Source organism: Schistocerca cancellata, chromosome 2, assembly GCF_023864275.1.
Source record: "Schistocerca cancellata isolate TAMUIC-IGC-003103 chromosome 2, iqSchCanc2.1, whole genome shotgun sequence".
NCBI lineage: Eukaryota > Metazoa > Arthropoda > Insecta > Orthoptera > Acrididae > Schistocerca > Schistocerca cancellata.
The window spans coordinates 468,620,581-468,642,676 of NC_064627.1; positions in this window are offsets into that span (position 1 = coordinate 468,620,581).

Genomic DNA, 22,096 nt, shown 5'->3' on the forward strand with positions numbered 1-22,096 from the left:
TATTAGTTTCATCTTATTCACTCTATCTCCAAAGATAGGTTCTAGATTAATAACAGTGTCTAAACCAGTAGGAGTTACACGGATATCAGTTTGCTTCTGAAACTTCGTAGTGCAGCAGCGAGACTCGAACTCGAGACCTCTACCTTTCGCGGGTAAGCGTTCTACCGACTGATCCACCGAAGCAGGACTACGAACTTTACTTGAGCCAGTATCTCCTCTCCTACCTCCCAAACTGTGACGACGGATTCGACGTTGTATTTCGGAAACTCTGTCGGTAGAGCAATTACCCTTGTACGGCAAAGGTCCCAACTTCGAGTCTCGGTCCGGCACACAATTTTAATCTGCCAGCAAGTTTCATATCAGCACACACTCCACTGCAGAGTATAAATTTCGTTTTGGAATTTGTTTCTATCATTAACCTGTTTCACCACCATGCTGTAAACTTTAAAGTAAGTGTGCTGTACAGAGCCAGCTTTTAGGAAATGAGAAAATGTTGACGGTTTCTTCGTCATGGATAGAATTCCTAGAATTCCTGATTTATAGCTACTCGAATGGTTATATGGTCCCTTTCCTATGTACCAGACTCCAGCATTTAAATGACTGTGTTTAGCATACCTCTGTATTGCCTTTACTGCCACACTAGCAGAAAGAATGTGAATGATTGGTGCAGTTCACGAACACAAATGATGGTCTTGCGCAGACGTGTGATTTTGCGGTTTATTTACTTATTTATTTTGTATTTCCTTGAACATGAGCTTTAGACATCGAAAATACTCGTTGAGAGCTGCAAAGTGATCGGTCGTATTCTCTATGAGAGTACTGCAAATCGTAATCTAATACCGCGAACAGACAAGAACTTCTAACCTCTGATGGTAGTGTGAATAAAATACTTTCTTGTTCAGTATGAAATTATGAGTTGCTATGTAGCGTATTGACAAAAGTTTTACAAGCATGGAGAAATCGAATAAAATATCGCCACCCCTTTTCGGTTCTGCTCGTGTTAAACTGGTTTAGAGAACAATGTGACGGCCGTGAAGGAGGTAGGGCGCTACAGAGAGGCGGGGCCTGCGTGGCCACGCCTATCCAGTTGAGACAGTGGGTACTATTGCCATCTGTCGAGGAACGGCTGAACTAAATACTCAGGCACGGGTATAGGAGAGCGCTGTTTTACCGGCTGTGGGTGTCGCTCAGTGACTTCAAAGAGTTCTTAAAACTTTCTTGTTGGTTTTTGCGTGATTGTTATCAGCTGCCTAATGCAGAATAATGGAGAGTTTTTTATCTCTGCGTGAATCTCAAAATTCGATGCAGGCTCGCTCATGAAAACGAGGAATTTTTTTCTTGTCAACAGGCAGATAATGAATATCATTGTAGATCGTCTGGTGAAAGGTAGTTTTTATTGCAGCTATAAGTATTCCATTGTTTTGAGGAGTGGAGCGTGTGGATGAATGTTTATGTACCCCTGTGCGTGCTATTACAAGTTCGTTTTTATCTTTACTTCACCTGAAATAGCGATATATAGGGGCTTGAAGAATATTCGTAGATCGCACGCCGGAATCTATTCTAGAAATTTTCTTACAAAATTTTCAAGTGATAATATGCTTCTTGTTCAGCTTTACTATGTGACTCGCACGTGACTGCAGCAAGACAACAACCATTTACATTTCATTTCAATGTACCGTTTACCATTCTGGTATGGAAATTTCCTTGAGAGCGTAAAAGCTCACATCCACGAATCAGCACGGTTTAAAAAGCGTGCTCGTGCGAAACTCACTCTCTTCCCACAACATGCACCGCGAATTGTGGATGAAGGGTAACAAGCAGATTCCATATTTCTAGATTTCCAAAAAGCATTTGACGTGGTGGCCCGCTGCAGACTCTTAACGACGGTTTGACCGTATGGAATAGCTTCGTATATGAGGACTTCTTAACTAACAGAACCCAGTAAGTTGTTCTCCACGGCGAGTCTCGTAAGAGACAAGGGTATCGTCAGGAATGCCCCATGAATGTGTGATAGGACCACTATTATTTTCTACATACATAAATGATATGGCGGACAGGGTGATCAGGAATCTGCGGTTGTTTGCTGATGCTGTGATGTACGAGCAGGCGTCGAATTTGAGTCACTGTAGGAGGGTACAAGATGACTTAAACTTTCTAGGTGGTATGATGAATGGCAGCTAGCTATAAATGTAGAAAAATGTAAGTTAATGCGAATGAGTAGGAAAAACAAACCCATAATATTCGGATGTAGCATTAGTTGTGTCCTGATTGACATAGTTACGTCGTTTAACTATTTTGGCATAATGTCGCGAATCGATATGCAACGAAACGAGCGTGTGAGGATTCTGGTAGGGAAAGCATATGGTGGACTTCCGTTTATTGGGAAAATTTTCGGAATGTGTGGTTCATGTGTGAAGAAGAGCGTATGTAGGACGCTACTGCGACCTATTGTTGAGTACAGCTCGAGTGTTTGGAATCTGCACCAGGTCTATTAAAAGGAAAAACTCGAAGCAACTCAGAAGCGAGCTGCTAGATTTGTTATAGGTAGGTTCGAACAACACGCGAATTTTAAGGAGGTGCTTCTGGAATTTAAATGGGAATACGTGTAAATAAGGTGACGTTCTTTTCGAGGAACATTACTAAGAAAATTTTGAGGACCGGAATTTTAAGCTGTATACAGACCGATTCTGCTGCCACCAATGTAAATTTCGCGTAAGGAAGACGAAGATAAGATAGGAGAAATAGGGCTCATATGGAGGCATATCGAAAACCATTTTTCCCTCACTCTGTGAAGATGATTTTGAAGCAAATTTTATGATGAAATTTATTTTAAACTTAATCATAATTGAAAAATTTATATGACTATTTTAGATTCCAGTAAGAAGTGAATCAGAAAAGGATTAATTTTTATGCACTTGGGGCCTGTAGATACCAGTTTGTTATAAGGGAAAATAATATGCCCCGAAAATCGGGACAAAAATGCTACTTACATGTGAAAATAAAATATACGGTTGTTTTAAAACAGCCTACGGAGCATTTGTACATGGTGCCCTTAACTTGAGAGAAGTGAAACATAAACTATACTTATCGCAGATTCTTAGTTTCAGCACTCATCTGTTGGCGATGTTGAACCCAGTGTGTATGCCACTTAGTTTATTTCATGCATGTAAGAATGTACGTTGAGTTTTCTGTCATTCGTACAACTGTTGAGAAACTGCATCTTGCGGTGTCAAATTTGAGGATGATTTGCTTGGAAGTTCTAAACCCGTAATCATTAATAAAAGGAATAGTGATCCAGACGTTGTGTGTTAATTCGTTATAATGCCTGAGATCACGATTACCGAGACATGCGTCAGTTATGAAATACAGGGCGTATAAAAAATAATCATATGATTTTTTTAAAAAAAATCATAATTATTATGTTTTGAGCACGAACAACGTAATGATGAAAAGAACAAACTCTCGAGTTTTACATGGTTCGCCCTAGGTAGCACACTGGCATCTGAAGCGCGGGAATTTTTAAATCAAAGGATTGCTGAACGATGGATCGGTCGCACTGGACCAAATGACTCTGCCTTACATTACTGACCTCAAAGATCACCAAAACTGAGTGTATGTGATTATTTATTGTGGGGTTTATAAAAGACTTTGTTTATGTGCCTCCGTAACCAACAACAATGAATGAACTGAGACATCGCATAAGAGCAGCTGTAGAAGCTGTAACTCAAGACATGCTCGCTGTAGTGTGGGAACAATCTGAATACCGCATTGACATATGCTGTGCATCTCAAGGGGGGCGTATCGAACACCTATGAAAAGGTATGAAAAAAAACTTTTTGAGTTTCCCGTTCATCAAAAAAAATTCATTGTATATGTTTTTTAGTTTCAGAAATACAGACGTGCCAAATCGGATGATTCTTTTTGTTACACCCGGTATAATCGCGTGTACAAAGATTGTAAATTTGTGGCGGAGGGCAAAAGAATACTATGAGAATCGTTCATGGTAAAGGGGCTGCAACTCATTGCAAAAAACGTGTTTTCCACCGTGTTGCGTTATCGCTGAGTTTGGAAACAGAAAGTCAGAGAGAGAGGATGGGAAAAATTATGACGAAACAGTGTTTTGAATATTTGCTGTTTATTTATGACAGCAAAAGTCAACTTTTATGAAAATGATATAACATTTCGTTTCGTTATGCGCAACCGGCTGAATTTCAGTGCTACGCTCTCGCAATAACTGATGTTAATGACTGCCGAAAGCAGCGGCATATTTTAAACGTCTGTAATTTTCAGTACTTAAACTTTTCTTTTTGGCTACCTACGAAATGTCAAGGTATACTAATATTAATGAAAATACTTACCAGAGTTTCCCATGTAGAAGTCGGTTCATAAGACTCATTAGCTTGCTCCTTTTAGAAACTGTGAGCTCTCTTAACAGCGAAGTCATCGTCAGTCCAAAAGTCGATTTAAACTTGCAGAGTAATACCAATCGCGACTCTATTCGAGATGATACGCTCTCGTCTGACCGATACAGCAGCGTCCTGTTGCTTATTAAGACATAGCTTAACGTGGAATCCGAACCATCGTCCACAAGACGTTCTTCGCAATATAAAGCATTACTAATGTAAAACTTGCGTGATGCCCTACCTTTAGAAAAAAGAAAACGGACACGTGAGAGTAGAACAAAGTTAATTATGTGTATAGATAGTTCACCTATAGGTTCTGATGAATGAGCTTGCCACTATCAAAGTATGTGACATTAATGGCCATATCTTTTGACTGCATCGACTTGGAAGCCTAATTTTTTTCACCACCAAAAGACCAGAGACCATAGTATTTGACATAAATTTCAACTTGATGCCTCAAACCATTCCTGAGAAGGAAGGATCTTAACAGATCTTTTATGTGAGAAAATTAAAAATTAACGAGTTTCGGATTTTTCCTGGTTCTTGTACTGTGAAACCTTGCTTCTTGCCAAATTTCATGATTGTACGTCAGTGGGAAGGACGTTACAGGTTTTGATGAATAATATTTGTTTTTTTTTTTTTAAAAAAAACCTTCTCTTGCTGCACTGTGTTTTATTTTTCCAGACGCGTTTTGCCTTTTTGCACTTTAAGGCATCATCAGTGGGATGGTTCTTCCTGTTTTTATTTGGCATTGGTGTTCCCTCTCTCCTGGTCACATGGAGGTCGTACTACCACTATATTTACGAAACATATGCATGTTTTTGTATTTCGAACATTTTTCTTCCCACTTTTTTTATTTTGTTTGCACTTGTTGTGTCTTTTGCCTTCTGTCACTAACATAGACATAACACTTTTATAGACATTACTTTCAGTTCACATTGTATATCATCCTGCTTCGTTGGAAAGTGTGAAAATAAAACACAGTGCAGCAAGAGAAGGCGTTTCTTATTCACAAAACAAATATTTCCGCGCTTCCTGTGGAGGAAGGCCACGAAAACAAACTCGTTTGATGAGCAAGTTTGCGGTTATTTAGATACGTGACATTAATGGCCGTATCTTTTGATTGTATTGACTTAGAAGCTTAAATATTTTACATCGCCAAGGGACCATAGATCTTCGTATTTGACATCAATTTCAGCCTGATATCTCTACCCGTTCCTGAGAAGAAGGCGTTTTAACAGGAGGACAGACAGGAGGACAATAAATAAAAAGAAAATTATATTATATAATTATAAATTAACAGTTTTCGGATCTTTACATTTACTTGTACTGTGAAACTTGATTTTCACAAATTTCGTGATTGTAGGTCAACGGGAAAATTTTGATTAGTAAGTTTGCAAGTATCAAAATATGTGACATTAATCGCCGTACCTTTTAATTGCAATAACACAGAAGCTTAATTTTTTACACCGCCAAGAGATTGTAGACTTATTTGACAGAAATTTCACCTTGATTCTTCTACCAATTCTTCAGAAAAAGTTACTCCTGAGAGTTACCTGGAGTCATTTACGGAACCTAAATATAGATAGATGGTCGGACGGTAGTTTGAACTGTCGTATTCCAGAATGAGAGCTCATTTGCTAACCACTGCGCCACTTCTCTCGCTAGAAACGCAGAGCTACTTGCATGTAGAACATGACAAGTTCGAGTTCTTCTCGAAAGCAAAATCTATTATTCAGTTGGAAAACACAGAATACATTTCAAAATATAGAGTTCGAAATTATTTAACTCGATTAAGTGAAGACTGTTAATGGCTATAAAAATAATAAAAATAAAAAAAAATATGGCTCCAAATGAAAGATTCCAACTTTCTGGAAGTCGTTTACAACATTTCAGTGAAAGAGACGTGCTTCTTCTAGTGATCGGTACCCGCAGCACTCTTTTCTTAATCATTAACTGTTTGCATCACTTTCTATGACACAAAAGGCAACATAAAATCTGTAAGAAAAGGAAGAAAAGTACTATTTGAATTACGAGCATTTATTCTGAATTAAACAGATAACCAAAGGGCTTAAGTAAATAAGACGTTAGGATAAATAGGTTAATGCAAAAAAATTGTCAAACATTGTCATCATCGTAGTCATGCATACCTTCTTGCAATAATGAGTTATCATTTAAAAGCTGCACTACAATGCCCACGATTTATAAAACTTGCTGATTATCCGAATTTTCCAAGTTATTACAATCGTGCATTATACAGAAGAAAGAATCAAAGCTATCTGTAGGGTAAACATGTAAATGTCGTGTGACAAGGGCCTCCCGTGGGGTAGACTGTTCGCCGGGTGCAAGTCTTTCGATCTGACGCCACTTCGGCGACTTGCGCGTAGATGGGGATGAAATGATGAGGATTAGGACAACACAACACCCAGTCCCTGAGCTGAGCTGAGAAGAACTCCGACCCAGCCGGGGATAGAACCCGGACTCTCAGGATTGACGTTCTGTCGCGCTGAGCACTCAGCTACCGGGTGCAGATATCTGTAGGGTAAGTGATTTTTACTTATGAAATTTCTTACAAAATGTCCGTGAAGGTAGATAACTCCGCAAAACGCAAAGTAAAATCTTAGGTAAGCAAGTGTAATTCTCTGAAAATCAGTTTTTGTAGCAGACGCGGAAACTCCGCATTGCTGTCCTCGGCAAGATAACGGTGGGTGCGATTTTGCCGTTGCCTTCCTCCGGCCTGTTATGAAGTGCCAGCATGTATCTGTCTCGCGTGGGTGCCTGTGATGAGCGCCTGCGGAGCGCAGTGTTGAGTTTGTGACGGTGTAAGTAGACTGTTTAGGTTTTTCTTATTGGTAACTCCACGTAGCGCTCTGTATGAAAATCACTGGCTGTGCTGTGTGCAGTCTGTGGCTGGTTAGCATTGTTGTAATATTCGCCATTGTAGTGTTGGGCAGCGCGTAGCGTTGCGCAGTTGGAAGTGAGCCGCCAGCAGTGGTGGATGTGGGGAAGTGAGATGGCGGATTTTTGAGAATGGATAATCTGGAGGTGTGTCCATCAGAAACACCACATTTGTAAGAATGGATGTCATGAACTGCTATATATATTATGACTATTAAGGTAAATACATTGTTTGTTCTCTATTAAAATCTTTCATTTGCTAACTATGCCTATCAGTAGTCAGTGCCTTCCGTAGTTTGAATCTTTTATTTAGCTGGCAGTAGTGGCGCTCGCTGTATTGCAGTAGTTGGAGTAACGAAGATTTTTGTGAGGTAAGTGATTTGTGAAAGGTATAGGTTAATGTTAGTCAGGGCCATTCTTTTGTAGGGATTATTGAAAGTCAGATCCCGTTGCGCTAAAAATATTGCGTGTCAGTTTAAGCACAGTCTTATATAATTTTTCTAAGGGGACGTTTCAAAGGTTAACCCCGGTGCTGGCACGTAGCATACTCTTCTCGTGCGCCGTACTCGACGTCCCCAATCACGAACACGTACCCTCACTCCTGAGACACTATAGACAGGTCTGGTATTTAATCCGGGACATTGGCGCAAGTGATCTTGAACTGTTCGCTACCACCACTTCTCCCCATACCACTCAAATACTACTGACGAAAAACTCTTCCATCAGCGGGATTCGAACCTGCTAACTCCGGGTTAAGCGTTTCTTGAATGAAGGTACATAGTTCAGTTACAATAACACTACCACTTCGTCTTTGTTGTTCATAGATTTCGACAAAGCTTTTAACGAAATCTGCATCAGTCTTTGGTGCAACTTGTGTGAATATGCTAAAGTATGTACGGTATGGTCAGTGCTACAACTCCCATTATACTACAACATGATGATAATGGAAAGAGGACTCAGGCACGTTTCCGTATCACCACAACTACACTGGCTGTCCAGAAAGCTCCGAAACTGATTGTAACCCTGTCGCATAAACGACGTCAAAGTTGCAACTACGGCGGCAGTTTAAACTAACAATTGTAAACGACAGGTGTGAACACTAGCTGTCAGATATGTGCAGGCAGTGATAATTAGTGGGCGTGTGACAGCAGTCTGTCGACATTGTTGTGTCACAAATCACAGTGGAGCAACATTCTCCTGAATGTTTTTTAAAAGAGGAAAGTGTGTGGACGTTTGTCCTCCACACCTTGACTTCCGAACAACAAAAACGTTGCCCATTCTCCAGTCACGACTCGAATGTAATGAAAATTGAGGACGATTGTTTTCAGCAAGAAATTACCAAAGGTGAGGAGACTAGTTGTTATCGATATGGACCCGCCACAAAACGATAAACTGCAGAATATCATATGAAGAGTCGACGCTTTGACGACATAACCGACATTCAAGCCACTGTGTGAAATGAGTGATGTTGCACAGGAAATACATATATGTTACAAATTATACAGGGAGTTGAAAAAAAACCGTCGAATATTTTGAGAGGTGGTAGAACTCATCGAAACAAGAAAAATAAGTCCAATAAACATGGGTCCGGAAATGCATGCTTTCTGTGATAAATATGTGTATATAGGAAGGGCTCCGAGACGCTTGATTGCAGATATTGCCACAGTCGTTGCACTGGTGCTCCTTCAAATGTGTCGACAGGGTATTATGATGTCTTAGTATTCTACCAACCATAAGGTGATCTGCTGTCAGTTGTGTGGTTCGAAACATGTTGTAGGCTACGTTAGATTTCGTCGTGTTTATGGGCCTTATTGAGTGGCCGAGCGATTCTAGGCGCTTCAGTACGGAACCGCACTGTTGCTACAGTCGCAGGTTCGAATTCTGCCTCTGGCATGGATGTGTGTGATGACCTTAGGTTCGTTAGGTTTAAGTAGTTCTAAGTCTAGGGGACTGATGACCTCAGATGTTAAGTCCCATAGTGCTCAGAGCCATTTGAACCATTTTTTGGGCCTTATTGAACACTACAGTCAATTCTGGGTATGTATCATGCTCTTTTACCTTCTTCTAAACGCGGATTCACTTATGTGTTTACTGTTACTCCGGTGTTTGTACGAGCAAATGGTGTACTACATTTACATTTTCTCTCTTCCACCACTTTTTAGCAATGGAAGCCTACTAGTCGACAAGTGAAATGGCGGATACGACATACTGCTATGGTTTAACAAATGGACGTAGACTTCGAACCCGTGCCCTCTAGGCTGGAAAATATCCGCAGCTCATAGTGTCCTCTGATAAGGTGTCCGCCATCCTTTCCTAGCTTTTGATACCCTTGCACCTCGGAAGACAGAGTAGAAGGCCCCGCAAAGTCCGCACGCCTGACATGGAGGAGCTTGCTATGTTCGGTGTGAAGAAACCCCTGGGACCAGCGTGCGACGAATAACAGAAGGCGTATCTCACTCTCTCATCTAGGGGGTACTTCATGAACTATTGCTGAACCCATATCATCTACAGCCGTTCTGGCCCTAAGGTCACAGGATCATAATGGCAGACGGCGGTTTTGGCTAATGATGTTGCAGAAGTGTGCCTCAGATCCACTGTTCACATCCAAGATTTTGTTTACTGAAGAGACAGGGTTCACAAGAGATGGTGTGAATTTCCATAATCAACATGTGTGGGCAGATGTAAATCCCCAAGTAAATCAGGAAGAGGGCATCAGCACCGACTCGACTCTCAGTCAATACGTGGGCAGATGTACTTGGCGAGAGATTAATAGAGACATTCGTGCTACCACAAAGGTAAACTGGGGCGCATAATCTGGGCTTTTTCATTAATGTATTGCCTACCTTATTGAAGGCTGCGTCATTGCAGCAACGAGTACAAATGTGGTTCATGCATGATGGCGCACCAGCATGCTTTCGTCACAATGTGCGCTAACATCTGACGCAGACATTTCAGGACCGCTGGATTGGTCGTGCGGATCCCAAACTCTGGCCTGCGCGCTCTCCAGACCACAACCCTCCAGGCTTCTGGTTTGGGGACACTTGGATTGGTCTACACCCCGCCTGTCATCGATGTGCGGACACTACTGGGTCGCGTCTTCAATACGTGCCTGCAGGCACAAAAACAACCGGGTATACCTCAAAGGGGGCGTCATGTCTCACTCAAAGGGCAGAGGGTGCAGTGTCATGAATGGACGCCACGTTGAACACCACCTGTAAAAATTTATTTATCGCAGAAAGTATGCATTTCCGGACCCATGTTTATTCGACTTATTTTTCTTGTTTCGGCGAGTATTCAACACTTTTTTAACACCCTATATGTTGTGTGCGAGAAGTCCTCTTACCCACTGGTCAGAACAGTACGCGTTGGAGTATCTACACGTAACAACTACTAATCTAGCGAATCTACATTTAGCTGGCCACAGACGAGCGGATTTCTGCGACTGTCCACGGGTATATCAGGAGGATTCTATTCACCTGCACTACCCGCCGGTGCCTTAGCGGAGACTCTAATGGCTCTGAGCACTATGGGACTTAAAATCACAGGTTATCAGTCCCCTAGAACTTAGAACTACTTAAACCTAACTAACCTAAGGACATCACACACATCCATGCCCGAGGCAGGATTCGAATCTGCGACCGTAGCAGTCGCGCGGTTCCGGACTGAAGCGCCTAGAGCCGCTCGGCCACCGCGGCCGGCGCCTTAGCGGAGACACGACCACGAGACTGTCATCCGCAGTTCTAGGAACTGCCGATCCGACCTGTCACCAGATACACACATACATGGACGAATTTCAGCGACGGGCCTCTTTCAGCCAATTGGCTGCGCTCTACTCCGGCAGAAAGGCGTTCTAACGTCGGCTGCCTCGCAATACATCTCTGGCAATTTTAAAGAAACTACTAGATAAAAAAAGGTTTTTTTGTCAGTTATAGCTTTATGTGTAAGCTTCATGAGTAAGGCCTGTCATTTAAATAACGGTCATAGCTATTGTGATATTTCACTTAAAAGTAACACAGTGGTTAAAATTCTCCAAATCTGCAACGAAAAATATGGGTTGCTATGAATTTGCGTTTAGTGCATATTAAACCACATATTGCTGCATATGAAATTCAGCTAACGTACTGAATTTTTCTGTAGATTTGGGTACTGAATTTTCCTGTAGACTTGGGAGGAGGTTTTTGTCTGTCACCGATCCCGAGAAGATTAATCTTATGTATGACACTGATTTGCGATAGAGTGAGCCAGCATTAAAGTAGTAAAGCTAGAATGAGATACTCATAACAGCCCTCATATCTCAAAATGGTTTGAGATGACGAAACCAGATTTTGGCAAATCATAACACAGAAAGAGAGGAGTCTTTTGCCTACTCTGATATACGAATAACCGCAGACTTTTGCGATGGAATGACGTAATTTTTTGAGTCATCGGTAGCTATTGAAATGAGCGTTGGTGTGGCTTTGCAACAAGATAGGCAGAGAAATTTTATATATATAACGAGAATGTACTTTTTCGTGAGCTTTTGACCTCATTCATCCTCAGCTCCCATTAATAAACCACTATTTCAGAGTTGTATTTACAACTTCATTAGGATGTTAGCGAGGTAAAGGTATGTGAACTCCGGTTTGTTCTGACAAAATAAAAGCTAATTTTAACATGGCAACAATAGAAATATGCGTGATTCTTGAAATTCCCCATTGATGAATCAGTGGTTGTCAGGTTACAGCAAGTTTTAGTTGTTACAAGTGTAGTAAAAGGGATGAATCAACGACGACATCGAAAAACTTATACAGTTGTACCGAGAAATACCTTGTTTGTGGAAATTTACACATGAGCATGACACAAGCAAATGGGGAAAAAATGTGGCTTACAAATAGATGGCGGGAACACTTCTAGACAGTACTAGAATTGTGAACCAAAATGTTATAAAGACTAACAAAATTTCCAGACGAGGAAATACCTAAAAAACATACAAGCGGAAAGCGTTTCCTGATATGAGCGAAAACCGGACATATTATATCATACGTAATGTCAACATCTTTTGTGGCAAACTGTTTTTAGATGCAGAAAGCAAGCCAGACTGTAAAAATGATTCGTTGCAGAACATCTACATCTACATTTATACTCCGCAAGCCACGCAGCGGTATGTGGCGGAGGGCACTTTACGTGCCACTGTCATTACCTCCCTTCCCTGTTCCAGTCACGTATGGTTCGCGGGAAGAAAGACTGCCGGAAAGCCTTTGTGCGCGCTCGAATCTCTCTAATTTTACATTCGTGATCTCCTCGGGAGGTATAAGTAGGGGGAAGCAATATATTCGATACCTCATCCAGAAAGGCAGCCTCTCGAAACCTGGACAGCAAGCTACACCGCGATGCAGAGCGCCTCTCTTGCAGAGTCTGCCACTTGAGTTTTCAGAACACTGACGAAGCGTTATTTCAATAGAACGAAACACATTCGGTGACACAAATACTCATTTTCTTGTGGTTGCAAAGACGGATACAAAATACCTTCAATAAGTTCTGAAATAATCTCAAAGATGCAGATCTCCTAAAAGAAGCATAATAAGTAGGTGGGAGGAGATAAGTTGTATAAAGTAACACTATGGTGAGACCAATAAAATGTTGATTTACTAAGTTTTTGTAGCCTGCGACCCATAATTGTGTTATGTCCATTGTTTAACAGGTATTACAAATTACCATACTTTATGAAGGCTCAAAAAGCAAGCGACTCCCACGATTTTCTCCCTAGTGCTGTCCGTACTTTTTCTCGATGATACAAATTACTTTCAAAGTACGAAAATGTACTACAACAAATAAAATGTCTGTAAAACATCGCTTTGCACGACATACTTGCCGTGAGACATAGTCGTAACTCCTGAAATCCGTGTTTTCTAACCTGTCGCGCCTGGCCGGGGTCCGGGGATAAATCACGAAAACCCGCCGATTTGTCCCCACATATGAACGGACCCGATCTGCGGGCACATGGGAGAGCTAGCTCAGACGGGCGGGGAATTGCACGTTAGTGGCATAGGACAGACCTCAGATCGGTGGGTCAGATCCGTCAGAGATATCCGTGGAACTGGGTCGCTGTTCTGGTCCGTCGTGGAAATCCGCTCGTGTATAGCCAACTATAAGTTCCTTACACAGAGATCTGTGCACCCCCGCGTCTAGTCAACACCATGTGGAGCATCTAAGGAGTTATCCTTCAAAAGATTTCCAGATCACTTTTGCGTAATTCTTCATCAGTCTTGTGTCGACAATGAGCCACATAGCACCCGATATTCCCCATAGACCCTAATTAGTTTTCTAGTGTGGTAAGGTCAGCTCTTACTGGTAGCCATTTGCAATGTGTCTGGAGATGTTAATGAGCCTCACAGAGGACCCGAAATTGTTTTAAAGGAACTCATTTCAAACCTAAACAGAAAATTGTACTGGCGCTCTGTCCTGCTGTAGCCACATATGATCCGTGATTCTCTTGTATTCCAGCTGAGATATTAACCACAGTTGCGATACGTCCAAATAGGAATTTGTATTAACATACCATTCCAGCGGAACAAATATTTTGATGACATACCGGTTCGTATCATAACGTGAGAGAGGTCCCTTTCCAACTCTTGAACTTAATTGGATACAGGGATTAGTGACCACAAGGCGAATGCCATAACATCCAAACCCATCAAAAGTAATCGCAAGGTACCTCTATTTGATAAAGCAGATAAAAATTTCCTTGACGCTTTTCTAAGAGAACAGTCTCCTTCCAATCTGACTACGTAAGAACAGATAGGATATGGTTTGGATTCAGAGAAATAGTATGGATGGAGAAATAGTATCGGCGGCATTTGAGAGATACATAGCAAATAATTTAATGAGCAATGGAACTAATTCCCCATGATTCACAAAATGGATCAGAATAGTGTTGCAGAAGCAACGAAAACGCACGCCAAATTTAAAAGATCTCAGAATCCCCAAGGTTGGTGAAGTTTTTTAGAAGCTCGAAGCTTAGGACGAACTTCAATGCTAGATGGTTTTAATAGTTTCCACAGTGAAACTTTGTCTCGAAATCTGGCTGAAAACCCAAAGACCTTCTGGTCATATATAGAATAAACTGGTTTATAGAGGCTCGAAGTTTAGGACGAACTTCAGTGCGAGATGGATTTAATAGTTTCCACAATGTCTTGAAATCTTGCTGAAACCCCAAAGACATTCTGGTCATATGTAGAATACATTAGTGGCAAGAGGCAGTCAGTACGTTCTGTGAGCGATGACAATACTGGCATCACAAATGACGGTCCCACTAATGCAAAGTTATCAGACACGGTATTCCGAAACTCCTTCGCCAGGAAGACGAAGTAAATAATCCAGAATTCGAATCTAAACCAACTGCCAACATGAGTAGCTTGGAAGTAGATATCCTCGGTGTAGTGAAGCAGCATAAATCACATTTTATGCTAGTTAGATTACTTTCACAGTATGCTGATACAATATCTCCATACTTAGCAATCATATACAGCCGCTGACTCGTCGAAAGATCCTTACCTAAAGACTGGAAAGTTGCACAAGTCACGCCAATACCCAACCCGCTGAATTACTAATGTCGGTTTGCAGCAGGATTTTGGAATATAAACTGTGTTCTGACATTATGAATTACCTGGTAGAAAACGATTTATTGACAAATAACCAACACGGATTCAGGAAATATCGTTCTTGTGAAACTCACTAGTTCTTTATTATCACGAAATAAAGAGTGCCATCGACAAGGGATGTCAAACTGATTCCATATTTTTAGATTTCCAGAAGGCTTTTGACTCCGTTCCTCACAAGCGTCTTCTATTCAAATTGTTTGTCTGAGCAGTAGGCCCATCGCGTCAGTTGTGCGAATGGATTCGTGGTTTCCTGTCAGATAGGTCACTGCTGTTAGTAACTGACGGAATGAGATCGACAAAAGCAGAAGTAATGTACGACGTTGCCCATGTAAGTATTATAAGGCTTCGGCTGCTCGTAATCTACATAAACAACATAAAGGACAATCTGAGCAGCCCTCTTTGATTATTTGCCTACGACGCTGGTCATTTACCGTCTTGTAAAGTCATCATATGATCAAAATAATTGCAAAGTGATTTAGACAAGTATGGTGCGAAAAGTGTCAATTGATTCTAAATAATGAAGTCATCCACATGAGCACTAACAGAAATCCGCTAAATTTCGGTTACACACTAATCAAACAAAACAAAATGCTGTAAATTCGACTAAATACTTAGTGATTATGATTACGAATAACTCTACAGTGGAACGAACAGATAAATAATGTTGAGGGGAATGCAAACCAAAGACTGTGATTCATTGGCAGAACACTTTGAAAATGGAACAGGTCTACTAAAGAGACTGCTTTCACTACACTTGTCGGCCCTCTTATGGAGTATTGCCACGAAGTGTGGAATCCGCATCAAATAGGATTGACGGAGGACATCGAAAACTACAAAGAAGGGCAGCTCGTTTTGTATTATCGCGAAATAGGGGATAGAGTTCCACGGACATGATACATGAGGAAATCATTCAAAGGGGTTGTTCGATGTGGCACGATGTTTTCGTGAAATTTCAATCATCAGTTTTCTCCTCTGTTGGAGCCCACCAACATAAGGAGTAATCATGATCGTAATAAAATAAGAGAATTCAGAGCTCGCACAGAGAGCCTTTCACGCGCGCCTTTCGAGAGGTGAAGGGCGGATAAATAACTTGAAGAAGGTTCGATGAACCCTCTGCCAGGCACTTGATTGTGAATTGCAGAGTAGTCATGTAGATGTAGATGTAGATGGGAATTTTCTGTACATAAGAAGAAAACCGCACGCCTCCTGTGTGAATTCTGATATACCGAACATCCACATCAGAAAACTGGAATTTTTCGCAACAAAGGACGGCAGGCTGCAGCTAGTTGCTCTATGTCATTGTGAGGAAACCACACACAAACATCGGCCTAAATCCTTTCGTTTTCAAAACATGGTCGTGTATCGTTGACTGCTGCACTTCAATGTTAGCTATTCTTTTGGGAATGAGAATGGCTTTACACTGGCGGTTGCTAAGTTGACTGAGCGACGACGATAGCGTTTGTTCTCGCATTATGTGATCACTCGATCTGTCGACAGAAGTAGCAGTTGCATTCACTTGTGCAGACTGTCTCGTAACAGTTTCTTTTTAAATTATTACATCTCAAATTAAAATGAAAAATGCGTTGTATTATACATTTATAGTTTACAACTCTGGACAAAACAACATCGCGACACACCGTTTGGAACACCCTCGTCTACGATTTGTGGAAGGCCGAAACATAAAAGATTGCCATCTTCGGGGGGATAGATCTGTATGCATTAAACATTAAGACATGTATGAAAACTTTACGGAAATCGGCTGAAACATGATGGACCAACCTACTGCAAAGATGTACCGCCTGAATTCAAAGTTGGTGAAGTGATCATAAAAGATGATCGCAAGAACAGCGCCACGAGAGTGAGATTATCAGTGTCCTTACCTCATACGAATTCTGGTTGTTCTACTGTTTCGTTTAGTGGCCTACATTATTACGTACATAAGTGTATCAATACTGATTTTAGGGGAGCTCTGATAAGAATAAAAATTCTATTTAAAGAATATTGTGGTAAAAGTTCGTAATACGTAAATAAAATTACAGTGTCAATTTGTATTACGTAAAGTGTGGTTGCAGAAAGTAGATTTATGATCAAAATTTTCTTCAAACATTCGAAAGCGCACACCATTTTATGTCAACGTTCTGTTACTTCCCGTGTTGCACGATCATGTATTTTGATTTGAAAACGCGTAACGTCTGATTTTTCCCAGAAAAGCTGTGCAGTGTGGTTCCGTGGTTCCCGACAACGTGTGGCCTGCATACTGTCGACACACATCCCGATTTTTGCGGGATGCCCAGATTTTTAGAGGTGTCATGATCTATGTAAGAGTTACGCGAGACTCCAAAATTTTCCACCTTTCAGCTACTTCTAAAATTTCGAAATATAACGGGTAATCACTCTGAACTGCTGGAGTACATGAAAGTTCCGAAAATACGGTGGGCCAGGAGAATTTAGGACTAAGCACTGACTTGTTAAAACATCCGTCCCGATTTTCTGCAATTTGATTGGCATCATCGTGGTACTTACAAACTACGTTACATACAAGAACGTACACAAACATCCATATCCGGTGCACTCTTCGAACTTGCAACCTCTGCAACCACGTCGTGACGCATTAGCCCAAAGGGCTAGCAGATATCGGCGATTCCATGATTCCCTGATCCACTTTTAATGAATGCAATAGCAGTTCTGAATATAGTAGTTTCAATGTACTAGCTTTGATCATAATATAACCAGCGGAAAAATGGTCCTACAGGAGCACAAAATACGAGAATGTTTTTCTGTTTATTTTAAAACACTCTGAAATGTGTGATACCAACTGTTTCATTGTACCTTCCTCACAAGTGAAAGACCCATCGCACCCTCCTCAGATTTAGTGGTAAGATGACCAGTGTAGCATGTCAAAAATTTAACACAGATGAAACAAAGAAACAGGTTATAGGTGTACAGAACTGGGAAAAAGGAAGTCCAAGCTGAAGATGTGGAACATCGAACGGATTTGGAAACTAACGGCGTCATTGTCATGTGGTGACGGTGTTGGAATACGAAAATGGAGATCCGCTTTTAAATCTCCCTCATGCCCCCATTTTTCATCGCAAAATTATGAACTGTCTGACCTGTCATTGACGTGTCTGTTAGCTGTTCACGGATCTGCGTCTGTGTCATGGCGTAACGTCCGTTTGCAACAGCGAGATGTAAGGAAGAGACCTGCAAACGAACATACATCCTATTTGTTCTACACAAGTAGTACATGGTATGACTCCGTTTCGAAAGTTTTGACTCTTGAATGCCTTTGTTGTAACATAGTTCACACGCGTTTCTTTGTTGTATCCATTTCTGTGAGAGGTCTATGCGACATCTCGCCTGCTCTCCCTATTCATAACGTTTACTTGCGATGGTAATAATTCGTACCACATGACACATATTACTATACCAATGTGTAGGTGGCAACTGCCAACGTTACACGAGGAGAACAGATAAGTCAGTGACCGTGACCGTGACCGTGACCGTGAAAAAAAAAATGGGATACGGGGCGCGTTTGAAGACGATTGTCCCGCTTTGCAGTCCGACACCATGTAAGACGTATGCGTTGCCGGCGATGGGCCAGGCATGGCAGAGTCTCTGACCAGAGAGTAGTATGTAGTTTGTTGTTGCTTGTCGCTAGTCGGCATTATTATGCATTTGTCTTCGGTAGTCTGCAGTAGTCGACAGTAGTCGGCGCGCGCCTGCGCGTGTCGGCAGTCTGATCTGGTCGGGACTTTGGAGGATGAGTATTATTGTAGAAGGTAAAGAAGCAGCCTTGCACATATCTAGTAATGTATATTAACTGTCATTAATTTCTTTTTAAAAAATGCCCCTATAATAATTTTTGTAATACAAAGTCATTTTTTTTAAGAAAAGCATTCATTTCAATTTAAAGAATATTTCCAATGCATGATCATTCCTTCCAAGAATAAAAAAAAAAAATAGCCCAGCATTGCACGAAGCTGTGCCGAAAAGTTTTTACGTAAGAGCAGATATATTCGCAGTTTTTATTGAGGTAAGAATTTTTCCTTTTTTATTCAGAATACAAGGCCGAGGCGCAGCGCTGCTGTCGTCATAAAATTTACCAGGTTACTGAATTTTTTTTATTATTTCCGGGTTTAGGAATTGAATTTTGTGGTTACATTAAATGTTAATGCATTTCTGCACAGAGATTATAAATGGGAGCCAATTTTGTTCAGAGGTTACAATATATAAAATTCATTTAATTATTATTTTTGTGCGGAGGTTACACTTGGTTCGTGGTTTCTAATTTAAAATAATTCTGTGGGGAGGTTACACTGGTTTCTAAATTTTAAAATAATTCTGTGGGTAGGTTACAACCATTACCACACAACCACGACATCGTACCGGCCTAGTGGCCATGCGCTTCTAGGCGCTTCAGTCTGGAACCGCGCAACCGCTACGGTCACAGGTTCGAATCCTGCCTCGGGCATGGATGTGTGTGATGTCCTTAGGTTAGTTAGGTTTAAGTAGTTCTAAGTTCTAGGGGACTGATGACCTCAGAGATGTTAAGTCCCATAGTGCTCAGAGCCATTTGAGCCCCACGACACCGTGGTTCTTGTAGTTCACTCGATGCTGGATATCTTGAGCTCGAACCGTTCACTGTTTCTGCTTTGATTCTTTGTTCAAAATTCAGTACACCTTCTTCCTGTTTTCATGCTTGATCTGTGATCAGTTTTTTACGGCTCATCCACTAGGCCATTTTACCACTAAATCTGAGGGGGCCGCGATGGGGAGTTTCCCTTGTCAGCACCTTTAAACATTTTCCCAAAAATTTTGGCATGAGAATACATTTGCTCTTTCTATCATGAAACTCCCAGAGGCTCCTTTAACTGCAGCTCCCTCACACCCACTAGTCCACTGCTGTAAGTCGCTTATACCCATCCACTCCCACTTGCCCATTCTAACTCACTCATTCAACCCATTTTTATTATCTCTTTGTATATTTCTCTCATCGTCTCCTGTGTCAAGCCCACAGTCTCCCTCGTTTTGTCCTACTCTCATTGTCTCCCTCTTCCTCTTCCTTATTGCTAATATCTCATTCCTTCCTTCCTATTGCTGATTGTCATATACTTCGTCTCTCGTTATCACTGCCTCTCGCCCACTTTCACCTTCTCTTTGTCTTTATCCCCCCCCATGACACTGTCTCGCTCACTCTTTCCCTGAACACTATTCTGTCACTGCCAGCTAAGATCCATGCTACCTTGTCCCTCTCTTTGTCTCACACTACCATTGTCTCCTTCGCTCTTTCTGTAACACAACCACTCTCTACATCTTCCACTATTTTTCCGTCTCTTTATCACTGCCACTATCTTCTTCTCTCTCAATACAAAAAAGTGCGAAACGTTCGCATGTCTAACTTTTTCGGAAAACTTTTAAAGTTGCTGAGAAAGGTAGAATCAGGCAGTTGGTACTCCACTTTTCAGTCTGGTTTACTTCTTTTCCCTGCTGCAGCGCAGTACACTATGTGATCAAAAGTATCCGGACACCCGTAAAACATACGTTTTTCATATTAGGTGCATTGTGTTGCCACCCAATGCCAGGTACTCCATATCAGCGACCTCAGTAGTCATTAGACATCGTGAGAGAGCAGAATGGGGCGCTCTGCGGAACTCACGGACTTCGAAGGTGATTGGATGCCACTTGTGTCATACGTCTGTACGCGACATTTCCACACTCCTAACCATCCCCAGGTCTACTGTTTTCGATGTGATAGTGAAGTGGAAACGCGAAGGGACACGTACAGCACAAAAGTGTACAGGCTGACCTCGTCTGTTGACTGACAGAAACAGCTGACAGTTGGAGAGGGCCGTAACATGCAATAGGCAGACACCTATCCAGACTATGACATAGGAATTCCAAACTGCATCAGGATCCACTGGAATTGCCATGGCAGTTAGGCGGGAGATGAGAAAACTTGGATTTCACCCCTTGTTGTTTTGCTTCGCACTATCACAGTACAGGCCTACATTGATGTTTTAAGCACCTTATTGCCTACTAATGTTGAAGAGCAATTCGGGGATGGCGACTGCATGTTTCAACACGATCGAGCACCTTTTCATAATGTACGGCCTGTGGTGGCAATAACATCCCTATGATGGACTGGCCTGCACAGTGTCCTGCCCTGAATCCTATAAAACACCTTTGTGATGTTTTGGAACGCCTACTTAGTGCCAGGCCTCACAGACCGACATCGAACCTCTCCTCAGTGGAGCACTCCTTGAAGAATGGGCTGCCATTCCCCAAGAAACCTTCCAGCACCTGATTGAATGTATGCCTGGGAGAGTGGAAGCTGTCATCAAGGCTAAGGGTGGGCCAATACCATATTGAATTCCAGCATTATCGATGGAGGGCGCCACGAACTTGTAAGTCATTTTCAGCCAGGTGTTCGGATACTTTTGATAACATCGTGTATGTAACTCATATGAAAAGAAATCTATTGGTCAGTAAAATTTAGATAGTTTACTTATGTGAAACTGAAAACTAATTTCACACTTCAGTTCGGATTTTACGTGCACAAATATTTTGCAAGTGTTGAACTATTGCAACAAGATAATAACGGAGACATTTTACAACATATTTCACAGCAGATTTTACTCGCGCATTTTACGTTTACCAGTAGGGTAACTTTGAACTTCTGTATCTCGGAAACAGATAAAGATATGAAGAAAATTTTCAAGGTTGTTCGAGATCGGAATCTTAGGGGAACAACGTAAAAATTACAGCTATTTGTTGTACATAGCCGTCTCTTAATCCGCGGCTGGGTTTTTCTCCTCAAAAAACAAGTTTTGGGGCGTTACCTGATTACGGATAAAGATTTTTGAAACCGGGCAGATGCAGTTCTAGATAAAAGTCTATAGAATATACTGTTAAAATTTGAGCAATTTGCTGACGGTATTTATTATTTAGATTTCGCCTCATACCGGATTCTATGTGAAAAAGTAGGGTAACTTTGAACCTCTGCATCTAGCAGAGGTGGTATGTAGAATGTATGAGTCTGGCGACATACCATCTAACTTTCTGAAAAGCATCATCCACACAATTCCGAAGACGCCAAGAGCTGACAAGTGCGAGAATTACCGCACAATCAGCTTAACAGGTCATGCATCCAAA